Here is a 13,023-nt window from a genome sequence, read left to right on the forward strand (position 1 = left end):
GCCTCGCCGCACTTACTCACATCCACAAGAACGGAAAAACTCTCGCAATTACTAAATACATCATCCGTATGCAGAATGTCATCCTTAACCGACTGCAAAATTACGCGGAAGACCGCGACCTCTTTCCTCCAACAATGTTTGGCTTTATATAGGGCTAGCTATAGCAACGATGGCGTTTCGTTTCTTCATTTGGCGTCATTTGATGACCATCGTCTTTCGTAGACGACGGTGATGGACCAATCCGCAAGGAGAGGAGGGGGTGTGACGTCGAGGCCGCGTGGCGCGTGCAAGCAAGTTTCTTGGAACGCGGCAGACGGACAGTAGCGAGCCTACGTGTCGGACGCAGGCAGCTACGGCTCTCGTGGAAGGTAGGCGCTCCAGAGATGTTCGAGGTTGCGAATCCTGGAAACTCGGACGAGAGAAGGCCGGATGTCTGACTCCCGGTTTCTGTGCAGGAGGTCTCCGTCGACTCGCCCCCTAGTTGTGCAGCGGTTCTCGGATACCTCGATGCCTGCGCTTCCGCTGGCATCGAGGCACCCATAGCGGCCTAAGCGAGCCGCGCCATGTCCACGTCATCGGACCCTCCTGGCTGCCTACCTGCGCCCTACACTGACGGGAGCGTCGCTCGCTGAACTTTTAGGTAAGGAAGCAAGTTTCTGAATCTGGAGGAGGATTCTATGCTGTTGTTGCACCTGGGGTGCAACAACAGCAGGCAATCTTCAGAAACTACACTTGTTACAAAAAAAATTTCTAAGAATTGTTGAAAATGTTTCGCATACCTACCATACGGTCGCACTTTTCTTAAAGTATAACTTACTTCCAATTACTAAGCTTTATGACTATCGTCTGAGCAAGTGTGTGAAAAACGAGGTGTTGAAGAATATATCTTTTCTATCCAAATTAGCTGGTTTAGAAAAACGAGATGCAATGTACAACACAAGAAATATAGCACAATGGAACGTAAAAACATACAGAACTTTCTATGGTAATCAAACATTAGAAAATAAACTACCACGACTTCTTAACAAACTCGCACAAAACGATATTGATCTCCAAAACACAACACGCCACAAGCTGTTCGAGTATTTTTTACACTACACCTAACCTTTTATTCTGTGATTTGTTTACCTAATTCTTCTTTCTTTCACCATCATTGTAAGTTTTCTTTCCAGCCAGGACAATGCTGTTGATTTTATGCTGACTACTGTAACCTGATAACAGCTCTGCTATATGTATTTTTTCCTTTGTTATCTGTGTTTCCCGTATTTTCATTTTTTTTCGTGTGTGTGAAAAAAAAAAACAAACCACTGCATTGCTGTCAAAGTGGGGGGCCCGTGGCTTTGTCAAGCTGTCAAACGGCAGCTTGTACTACGGGTCCCCGCCATCATCTGTACCATGGTGGCAAAATAAAGTGAGTTTGAATTTGAATTTTCAGCGTATAGTGGAGAGTGCTTTCAAGATATCCTTCGAATTTTCGCAGTATGTCTCGCGCCTAACATTCGTGTCTTGTCCACCGTCTTTTTCCATGCTTCCTTTTTGCGCATTCCGTTGGCCAGTTGTGACAAAACTGATGATTTATCGTACGGTTTATAGAGGATTTACGTCCCAAAGAAGCTCAGGATATGAGAGACGCTGTAGTGAAGGGGTTCGGAAATTTCAACCACCTGGTGCTCTTTAACGTGCACTGACATCGCACAGTACACGTGACTCTAGAATTTCATTTCCGTCGAATTTCGACCGCCGCGGCCGGGATCGAACCCACGTCTTTTGGGTCAGCACCCGAGTGCCATAACCACTGAGTCACCGCGGCGGCTATGAGTATCGAGCATTAGCAATATCGAACAAATATTAAGGCGGAAGCCTTTAATGTCTCATCGTTGTAAGCAGCAGTTGTCGACAGAAAATGTCACGCTTTTCAACTGGTGGAAACGGTCGTGACGTCACAGTGCGCGAATTTCAAACGGGGCCAATTGCACTTTGGCTAGTAACCATTCAAGCAATTGAAGGGATCGTATAGTGATGCTCCAAGTAAGTGGCACTGAGCTTAGTTAATTGTTTAATTATCCAATTAGCCTAATTAGCTTTACTAGTCAGGCCATATAAATAAATAAAAGCGATTAAGAGATTGGTCGAGCTCAGGAATCGAACCCCGGTCTTCAGCGCGAGAGACGAGCACGCTATCCACTCCGCCATGCCAGCTCGATGGTTTGGAATGAACAAAGGCGCGTCTAGTGAATACGGTGTCTTCACTCACTCTCATCCTCCTCCATTCCCTTCCGGCGAGGTTTAGGTGTCCACCGACAAATGAGAGACAGATACATTTCCTTTCCTCAAAAACCAATTTACCGACGAGCGAGGCGTAGAACCGAATGGGCGATGGCGCTCTATGGACTCCTTGGCAGCGTTGCAATACGCTGTCGCGTTCCACTCTTAGGGGCGAAGCTTAACATCTTAACCACACATCAGTGACCACACTTTAGGTCAAAAAAGTGCCCCCCTGAATTTTGACTAGTGTCCACCGAGATATGTGACACAGTTACTGCGTAATTTCCTTTCCTCAAATACAATTTTCATTTTCTTCATTACGGCTCCTCTTTATCTATCTTCTTTCACTCCCACCTCCCTTCCTCTACGGTGCGGTTCAGGTGTCCACCGAGATGACAGAGAATTACTGCGCCATTTCCTTTCCTCAAAAAGCGTTGCGTTCAAAGGGCGAGGCATCGCGCCGAACGGGTGGTGGCGTTCCGTGGACTCCCTGGCAGCGCTACAACGCGCTCTCGCGTTCCACTCCTGAAGGCGAAGCTTGAGCGTCATTAATTAGCAGTTAATTAGCATTCAGGCATTAATCAGTAATTAACAATTAATTAGTGATTTGCCATCACTTAGTAATTAGTACTCAAAAAATTCAGGGGGCACTTTGACTGTCTAAAGTGGGTAGAGGCGGAAGCGTTCTCCGCACCACCTTCGCTGTTTCTGTGGCACTGGTGGCGTCACATAAATTTGAGTACTAATTACTAAGTGATGGCAAATCACTAATTAATTGTTAATTACTGATTAATGCCTTAATACTAATTAACTGCTAATTAATGACGCTTAAGCTTCGCCTTTAGGAGTGGAACGCGACAGCGCGTTGTAGCGCTGCCAGGGAGTCCATGGAACGCCACCACCCGTTCGGCGCGATGCCTTGCCCTTTGAACGCAACGCTTTTTGAGGAAAGGAAATTGTGCAGTAATTCTCTGTAATCTCGGTGGACACCTGAACCGCACCGTAGAGGAAGGGAGGTGGGAGTGAAAGAAGATAGACAAAGAGGAGCCTTAATGAAGAAAATGAAAATTGCATTTGAGGAAAGGAAATTACGCAGTAACTGTCTCGCATATCTCGGTGGACACCCGTCAAAATTCAGGGGGGCACTTATTTGACCTAAAGTGTGGTCACTGATGTGTGGTTAAGATGTTAAGCTTCTTCCCTAAGAGTGGAACGCGACAGCGTCTTGCAACGCTGCCAAGGAGTCCATAGAACGCCATCGCCCATTCGGTTCTACGCCTCGCTCATCGGTAAATTGGTTTTTGAGGAAAGGAAATGTATCTGTCTCTCGTTTGTCGGTAGGCACCTAAACCTCGCCGGAAGGGAATGGAGGAGGATGAGAGTGAGTGAAGACACCGTATTCACTAGACGCGCCTTTGTTCATTCCGAACAATCGAGCTGGCATGGCGCAATGGATAGCGTGCTCGTCTGTCACGCCGAAGACCGGGGTTCGATTCCTGAGCTCGACCAATTTATTAATCGCTTTTATTTATTTATATGGCCTGACTAGTAAAGCTAATTAGGCTAATTGGGTAATTAAGCAATTAGCTAACCTCAGTCCCACTTGGAGCATCGAAAGTGCAATTGGCCCCGTTTGAAATGCGCGCACTGTGACGTCACGACCGTTTCCACCAATTGAAAAGCGTGACATTTTCTGTCGACAACTGCTGCTTACAACGATGAGACATTAAAGGCTTCCGCCTTAATATATGTGACGCCACCAGTGCCACAGAAACAGCGAAGGTGGTGCGGAAAACGCTTCCGCCTCTACTCACTTTAGACAGTCAAAGTGCCCCCTCAATTTTTTGCGTCGTTAGCCATCTTCGCTACCTCTGGTACAGATTATCCGTTTTATCTGGAAATCTCTTCTTTTGATATGCCAACGTATACAGAGCAAGAAGACAGTTGCACCTCAATTAATTTGCCTGTAATGAACAAATTAAGATTCAAGCAGTCATGGTTTGGGGAAACAAAGATCGTCGATGCCAATCCCTATCATGGGCTGTGCTTTGATCATAAGCTCCATAACGCGCCGAATAGTTTGATAGCACTCCGAATATTCTGCGCCAGTTAGATGGTTGACAATCTGTGTACCAATAGCGCCACCTACTGGTCCCACTTGACAATGTGTTTGATACTAAGGCGACCTTGAGTAATGCGTCTTCTAGAGCTAACGATTTTAATCTCAAACGCAGGCGCAAAAGCAGTGCCTGCACAAACACAGTGTCTGTGTTTGTTGTGTCCATTTCTTGTCTTGTCAGCGTTGCTACTTCGCTGCAGTACTGTTACTGTGTTCGAAGTATTTGGGAATAAGCCTTAATTAGCCTGTCTCTGAAAGAGATTCTATGTGGAAGAAGGTGGCATAAAAGGGTTTAACGTCCCACAGCGACGCAAGGGCAATGAGGAACGCCGTAGTGGTTAGTCCCGGATTTAGGCCACCGGAGATCCTTCGGCGTTCAGGAGACACCCAGGTGCCCATGTGTGCCTTAGGAACAACCGGCGTGGAGAAAGAAAGTGGTTTAGCAAGGAATGGAAAGAAATTTCCGATGATTATGTCACTTCCTAGTGCGAAATTTCAGCGCACCTCATCAGCTGTTTCAGCTTTTGGACAGATTCAGGCAAAGAGTTCGAGCAAGACGCATGTAGTACAATTTCAGACAACTTATTTTTCACACATATTCGTTCAAGAAACGCCACTAACAGTTTTTCTTGTCATAGGTGTACCTATAAGCGCGGTTCAGGTGTCCACTGACGAAGGGACCCAGTTATGCGCACTTCCTTTCCATAAATTGATTGGACTGTAAAATGTTGTCAGCGCCAACGGCAATGAATACTATGAAGGCCGACAGTCTATGGCTTCAGTGCCCCGTTTCTGGCAGAGCGTTGCAAATGATAACGCATGCAGCGCACATCTTTCACTACCGCCACACGTAGCTGAAAGCACGACGGAAGTGTCCACTGTTTCAAGAGGGCAGTTATGCGCTTTCCTTCTGCTTTCCAAGCTCCCGCTCCATTGGTTTCGCAGCTTAAAGCGTGACTAAGTTGTCCACTGCTGTGTACAAGGGGCAACGGCGACGCCGCGAAACAGGAACGGGCGCTATGCACATAGGCAGGCGATCTGCAGTGAGGAACGGCGGCGGCTAAGCGTTTCGGCTCGGGCGGTGCACATATCGAGATCCGCCGCCACCGATCCGAGTGCTCGGGTTCGAACCCGACCACGGTGGCAGCGTTTCGATGGAGCGAAACGCAAAATTAACTGCAGTTCAACTACTGCTGAACCTGGTTCGAGAGCGAAAGCTATGGCGTGTCGGGCAACTATAAGCGGCTTGGCGTCTGTAACGTTAAGTGCATTCTGGACAACAGATAGGCAGCCTGCCACCCTGCCACCTTGGCAGGTGGCAGTTAACGATTGGTCGTCAGAGTTCACTCACCGTTGTCAGCGCTAAGGCATGCAGCGCACATCTCTCACTCTCGGGGAATAACACAGCGCACTCTTTAGACAAGGATCAAGAAAGACAAAACGGTTCAGCGCTTAATCGTCTTGTTTTTCTTCGTCCTTGTCTTAGGAGTGCGCTGTGTGTTTCTCCAAGATGAACTACCAACTAGCCCGCTCTTCCACCTCTCTCTCACTCTCATCGCCCTACGTACCTATAAGCGGGATTCTGGCGTCTACTGACCCTCGCAGCCAGCTATGCGCACATCCTTTCCTTAAAACGATCGGGGCGTAATACATTGCCAAAGCCAATGAACACAATGAACGCCGACGGCCTATGGCTTCAGCGCCGCGTTTCTGGCACGAAGTTGTCAATGCCAAAGCATGCAGCGCGCATCTCCCAATACCGCCACGCAGCTTAAAGCACGACTGATGTGTTCACTGTGGCAAGAGGCAGTTATGCGCCTTCCCTCTGCTTTCAAAGCTCCCTCTCCATTGATTTCGCAGCTTAAAGAGCGACTAAGGTGTCCACTGCTATGTCGGCGACGGCGACGCCGCGAAAGAAGAAACGGGCGCCAAAGGGCTCCGTTCAGAAATTTGGAGGATGCTTAAGCCCCGCCTTTAAGAGTGGAACATGGCAGCGTGTTGCAGCGCTTCGAGGAAGTCGCCATGGACCGTTCGGCGCGAGGCCGTGCCCGTTGGACAAATCGCTCGGTGTCAGTCTCTAGGATGCCTTTGAAAATTAACTGATCAAATATGCGCTATAAATTTTCTTACCATCATCAGACATTCGCTTTTCATTCTGAGCATTCGACACTTTTGGACTCCCCTTGGTTGGTTTGTTAGTTGCTTTTTGAAGAAGGAAGTGACGCAGTCACTGTCTCACTTGGACACCAGAACCGTGCCGTAAGAGAAGGGATAAAAGAGGGAGTAAAGAAGGAAGAAAGAGGCGCAGTACTGGAGGTCTCCGGAAGAACTTCGGCCACCTAGGAATCTTTAACATGCACTGACATCGCAGTGCACACGGGCGACTTTTGCGTTCCGCCTCCATCGAAACGCTGCCGCCGCGGTTGGGTTTGAACCCGAGTACTTCGGCTCGGTAGACGAGCGCCGTAAGCATTGAGCCGTCGCGTGGGTGTTTCTTGAAGTAATATGTGTTAAAGATAACAAGTTGTCTGTAATTGTACATATATTTCTTGCTATAATTGTTTGCCTAGCTCAATCTATCGAAAAGCGGTGACAGCTGATGAGCTGCACTCAAATTTTGCATTAGGAAGTACCGTCGTCGGCAATTTTTTTTTCATTTCTTTGGTTACAATATGAACTCCTCATCGCCTATTGCACACCAATCATTAACCACTGGAACCACAAATTACCACGATCTTTTGATTTTTTTTTTGTCTCACCCCTGATTATTTCCGACACGTGGTGTCGGCTACGCTGGTGCCGACTACACCAACGGCTTTTCTACCGAACGAGCTGTATACGCTGTCGCGTAAAATCGACGGGTCAACGAAGCTGTTCACCGACCTAATTGGTATCGCCGCAACTGCGCCAGGGCAGGGGCAGGCGAGATGGGAACAAAAAGAAAAATTAGGCAACTTCGCGAGGGGACGTATCTCCTCCACTGCGTACAAAATTCTTCGTACGATGCCAAATTATCAGAAGGAAGTGAATCTGGTGTGGGTCCCAGCCCACGCGGGTGTTCCAGGGAATGAAGCCGCTCACGAGTATGCTCGAGGTTTTGTCAGCCGAGCTGGTGACGGGGTCTCGGACCCTGATGCCCCAAGGGGTGAGACGCTAATTACATATCAGGCCATAACAAATTATTGCAGGGAGCTTAGAGCGTGCCTGCCTCCTCCGCACGTTTAGCTCAGCCGCGAACATGCTACCACGTGGAGGCGGCTGCAAACGCGGTCGCCGCCAAACCCGTGGACATATTCCAATATCTTTCCAGATCTGGCAAATCCGTACTGTCAGCTGTGCGGCGAGACTGCCACCTTAGACCACATAATCTGGGACTGCACGGAGGATCCGCCTCCGGCAGATCTAGTCACATCTCCCACACTTGAAAAATTGGAAGCTGTTCTCGCTAGCCCGTACCCGGGCGTTCAGTCCAGGGCCACGGCAAGAGCGCAGGAGGTCGCCGACAGGCTCAAACTGCCGGCCACCTGAGCGGCTGAAGTACCCAAGAACTTAACGTATTGCTGACAATAGAGTTTTTTCTCTCTCTCTGTCTAGGCAGTTGGGTAAGTTGGCGCACATTGCACTGGGAGCACCACGATCACAGTGGAGGCGTTCAGACGTCCACACGCTGCCTGTACGGAGGAGGAGACGCGCGTGTAGTGAATACGGTGCTGTCTTAGAAGGTTCCTTTAGAGACATTCCTTTCGGGTGTACACCGAGATATAACACAAAGGCATTTCCTTTCTTTAAAACCAATTTTCTTTTCATTTTCCTTTCCTTGTGGCGTGGTTCGGGTGTCCACCGAGATATGAGAGTTTCCTGGCACAGTTTCTCCTTTATTTATTTTTATTTGTGCCCCGTGTGACGTCCCTCTGTTTTCCGCATGCGCAGCTCACAAATCTTGGCTCCGACGGCTCACGCGAAGCGCGGCTGTGGTGCGGGTAGTGAAGCTTTTCGCTGCAAAAGGGCAGGCGAATGTGAGTGAGACGCTGATCATTGGAGCGCGTGGATGACCGGGGAGAGGGGCAGGGAGGGGGAGAGGCTCGGAACAGAAGGGACAAGGCAGAAGGGGAACGTTGCGCGAGCTAGTCTGCGAGGTAGCGAGCACGTGCGGCCGAGCCAGACGCCGTTCGATTTTGGGGCCTAGCAGTCCAGGCGTGCCGACAGTCCTTGGCTGCCTTGGTTTGTGGTCGCTGCCCCGGGAGCAAGTTGGGCCTAGTGAACTGTTGGAGCTTTTCGAATCCGAGGTCACGGCTCCTGGAACCAGCCGTGTGGTACTGACGGTACTGAGCTGACCTGACAGAAGCGATCCAGGGCGACTCGACGCGGTTCCGCCGGACTTAGCCCTATTCGAGCAAAGCACGACCGCCGGCACCACGACCCGACCGACCACAGCGGGACTTCGCGAAAATGTGAGCCATGCCTTAGACGTGTTCATTTTTTGTGCTATAATGTTTTGTATCGCGTTAACGGTTCATAAACGTCTATTACATCCTTAGTGTGCGCGTAGCGCATCCACGGGTGTTGAGGTTCGCCATAAACGGGCACGACGTTTAGCTAGAAGGCACCTCATTCAGCTGTAAGCGTCATGGATCAGTTCGTTAAGTACTGGTGCGTCGTCACGACATAGCTCTTTAACCTTCAAACCTTCAAACCTTCAAACCCTGCACCGCCTGGTAGTAGCCGCATATAACGACAGTCTCAGACGACCATTTTCCTGGGTACGTGACCTCGGACGCGAGCCTCATCCGCGCGTAGTGGTTGTGATGAGCATATTGTTTGCCGCTAGTGCACGCTCCCAAGGTGGTCGAACTCTTTCTCGCGCCACGTGATGCGCTGTTCCGCCTCAGCCATACATGACATTGGGGTGAATACCTTTAGCACGTCATGCAGCAGCGTGTGCGTATGCATGCGTTCCCCTCCGCCGCTGTACGCGCCGGCATCGAGCGTCTGCGATTATGGTAATGCGTATATTATGGTAGTGCGTGTATGGTTCTGTGATCCACGATGACCTATCGCCTCTGTCCTCCGCACCGGCGATGGTGGCCACGTGATCGGATGGGTCGAAAAACAAGGCAAGCACGTGCTGTTCGAGGTCAGTGCACATGAAAGATAGCGAGGTTTGGTTTGTGGGGTGTAACGTCACAAAGCGACTCAGACCACGAGGGACGCTGTAGTGAAGGGTTCCAGAAATTTCGACCACGTGGTGTTCTTTAACGGCCAGTGACATCGCACAGTGCACGGGCCTCTAGAATTCAGACTCCATCGAAATTCGGCTGCCGCGGCCGGGATCGAACCCGCGTCTTTGAGTTCAGCAGTCGAATGCTATAACCACTGCCAACTATTTGCCTCAGAATGGTCCGGATGGTGTCATACGATTCAGCGTTGCGTGCTAGCTACGTTAGAGCCTAGCTCGTTAGAGCATAGTTATAATCGGGAGCAGCGTATCATGCGTGGTTTATGTGTCCACCAAGACAAGTGGTGGTGGTGGTGGTGAAAACTTTTATATTGTGAAAAAGAGTTTGGGAGCCACAGAGTGGCCCCGCTACATGGTCGGCGTCCCTAGTCCGGGACACCGCATTACGAGGCCCCGTCTCTCGCCCGTTTCACCAGAGCCCTTTGGGACTCAAGCGAGGAGCAGTTGAGGAGGGCAGTCTCCCATGCCTCTCGGGAAGGAGTAGGGGAAGGGGGGAGGTGGGGATTTTGAGTACATGCCCACACCACGTGGAAGATATCACAGGTCTCCCCACAGTGTGGGCATCGCCCATCCGTGTTAGGATCGTAATGTTTTATTATTGCAGGACAGAGTAGAGTACCTGTCTGCAGGCGCCTTAAAGTTCTCTCCCCCGTCTCACTCAGCCCTTTTGCAGGGGCCGGGAAAAGGCGGTGGTTGTCGCTATAATGTGTTATTTCCCTGAATCGCAGCAGACGCTTGTTAGTCTCCGAGCCAGAAGAGCTGGGATGAGGAGCCCGGTGAGTAAGCGCTCGGGCAGCCGCGTCAGCGGCCTCATTACCTCGTAAGCCCCGGTGACCAGGAGCCCAAATGATTCGTTTGGGTGTTGGATCAGTGGCAGTCCGTCGTAGAATACAAGCAGCTAAGGGGGAGATCTCCCCTGCCAAGTAATGTTCACATGCTTTTCGGGAGTCCGTGTTGATTATTCTCGAATTGGCGTGGGCGGCAGCAAGCGCTATCGCTACTTGCTCGGCTCGCATTGAATTCGGGGCTCGAAAGGAGAATCCATCAACGTGCATTTCCTGGTGAACGACAGCGGCCGAGTAAAATCCCGTGGGCGATGGCCCTGCTACGTCTGCATAATATACACCGGGTCGGGAGCCGTGTTGTCTCTCAAGAGCCCGAGCCCGCGCTTGTCGTCTGTTTTCATGCATGTCGGTGTCCATGTTACGGGGGAGAGGGGAGACCCAGAGCATATGGCGCCATAGTACTGGGATACGCTCCGCCTCCTCTGGAGTGCAAGTGAGACTGTTAGTGGACTCTTACTGCAGTCATTTCCTTCCCCAAAACAATTTTAGAGCCCAGCTCTTTGGCGCCAGTTTCTGCATTTGGCGGCGTCGCCGTTGTGCGTTGTAACCAGGATGCCAAACCAATGGAGCGGGAGTTTGGAAAGCAAAGGCGCGTAATCGTTCCTCAAGCTACGTGGCTGGCGGTAGTGACAGATGTGCGCTGCGTGCGTTCACATTGACAACGTTGTGCCATTTTAAGAAAAGGGAATGCGCATAACTCTTTCCCTGGGTAAGTGGACGCCTAAATCGCAATTATAGGTAAATCACAATTATAGGCAATTATAGGTGATGAAAAAATTCAGAGGGGACTTCTGCTGTGTACAATGAGAAGGGGAAAAAGGGTTTTCCGCACCACTCTGACTGCCTCTGCGGCACGCCAAATTAATGATTAATTAGAAAGTAATGAGAAAATAGGAATTAGTGGTTAATTACTGAAAATTACTAAATACTAATTAACTCCTAATTAATGACGCTTAAGCTTCGCTTTAGGAGCGGAACGCGAGAGCGTGTTGTCGCGCTGCCAGGGAGTCCCAGGAACGCCACCACCCGTTCGGCGCGATGCCTTGCCCGTTGGAAACACCTTTGAACGCAAAGCTTTTTGAGGAAAGGAAATGGCGTAAATTCATCTCGGTTGACACCCGAACTGCACTGTAGAGGAAGAGAGGAAGTTGGAGTCAAAAAGAAGAAAGAGAAAGAGGGGCCCTGATGAAAATAAAATTGTATTTGAGGGAAGGAAATTACGCAGTAACTGTCTTACATTTCTCGGTGGACACCCGTCATCCAGGCTCTGGATATGGAGGCCACAGTTGGCACAATTCCAGCGCGCGGACGGACACCGCGAGAATGGATGAAAACCGCGAGTATGAGCCATTAAAGGCTCTCGCCTTAATATGTGGGCTGCAGGCATTGGCAACGTTGTGCCAGAAACGCCGCGCTGAAGCCACAGACTTTGTGAGTTCATTGTGTGGTAACAAGAATGCGACATTGGGAGAGGGGCAAGTAACTAATTTTTTTAGGGTTCTTCCATCTGATTAACAGTCCAACTTCACATTTCTCGCGTCAAATATTGGTGATTATCTCAGCAGCTTTTTCCTCAATGCACTGCCATCCTTTGCTCTCACATGGGCTCAGCAATGGCAGGTATAAAATGGGGACGGAGGTGGAGTCCTGGAGATGTACTATACAGTGAACGCACTGCCCGTAGCATAACCCATTCTGGTTCGTTTTGTTTTGCCCAGGTCCGTGGGTAACTTAAGCTAACTGTATGGAACCAGACGTCGTGTAATTTTCGCACCTCAGCCTGAGCACGTGTTGCCGTCTTTCGCAGCATATGCCGGTAGTGGTTTATGCTAGTCGGCTGAACTCGCTCATAATTTAAAGTACGCACGCAATGTACATTGATATGACGTGGCCGACAAGAGTGGCAACAATGAGGCGGTACTCGTTCACATGATGCGTTGCGCGTGCTGAAGCGTGCGCGCTGGAACGAACGGGACGATTGCTGGTTCCCCGTTGGGCTTCGGGTTTAGTGAGCTGACGCCACAGACAACAACCCTACGCTGACTGGGCACACCGGGACCTTCGTCTCCAATGTGGGCCCGTCCATGGCTTAACCGGATTGAATCGAAGACAACATCAGCCTGCTAGAGGGTCGTGCCGCCCGCCCCCTGCCGGCACGAGCCAGGATCGGCTAGCCACCGTCGGAACGACGGATTTTGAAGCGAAAAGCTTCACTAGGCTAGTCAGACTCGGGTCTGGCGTATGCTCCGTGATCAGAATTAGCCCCAGCTGCGCATGCGCAGAACCGAGGGACGTCACAGGAGAGGCGCAATATAACAAACAAACGAAGACAAACAAAGACAAACCGTGCGCCAGGCAACTCTATCTCCGCCGACACCCGAACCGCGCCGTAAGGGAAGGAAAATGCAAATTTCTTCTGAGGAAAGGAAATGCCTGTCTGTCATATCTTGGTGTACACTCGAAAGGATTTACGTCACACGCAGCACAAATAACCCGAATCGCGCCGTAAGGGAAGGAAACTGAAAACAAAATTGGTTTTAAAGAAAGGAAACGACTCC

The 13,023-nt window shown here is 50.1% G+C and overlaps 1 protein-coding gene across 6 annotated transcripts in view; it reads left to right on the forward strand.

Annotated features, from left to right (window-relative positions):
- Positions 1-232: 232 nt before the first annotated feature.
- Positions 233-13,023, forward strand: part of LOC149336187 (uncharacterized) — a 74,894-nt gene continuing 62,103 nt past the window's right edge. For all 6 annotated transcript variants that reach the window (XR_016284186.1, XR_016284184.1, XR_016284183.1 and 3 more), the window contains exons 1-2: positions 233-368; positions 456-640. The gene's annotated coding sequence lies outside the window, so the exon portion shown is untranslated. The remainder of the gene's footprint in view (positions 369-455; positions 641-13,023) is intronic.

The sequence above is a fragment of the Amblyomma mixtum genome, chromosome 7 (assembly GCF_055824585.1).
Source record: "Amblyomma mixtum isolate Tamu chromosome 7, ASM5582458v1, whole genome shotgun sequence".
NCBI classification, from domain to species: domain Eukaryota; kingdom Metazoa; phylum Arthropoda; class Arachnida; order Ixodida; family Ixodidae; genus Amblyomma; species Amblyomma mixtum.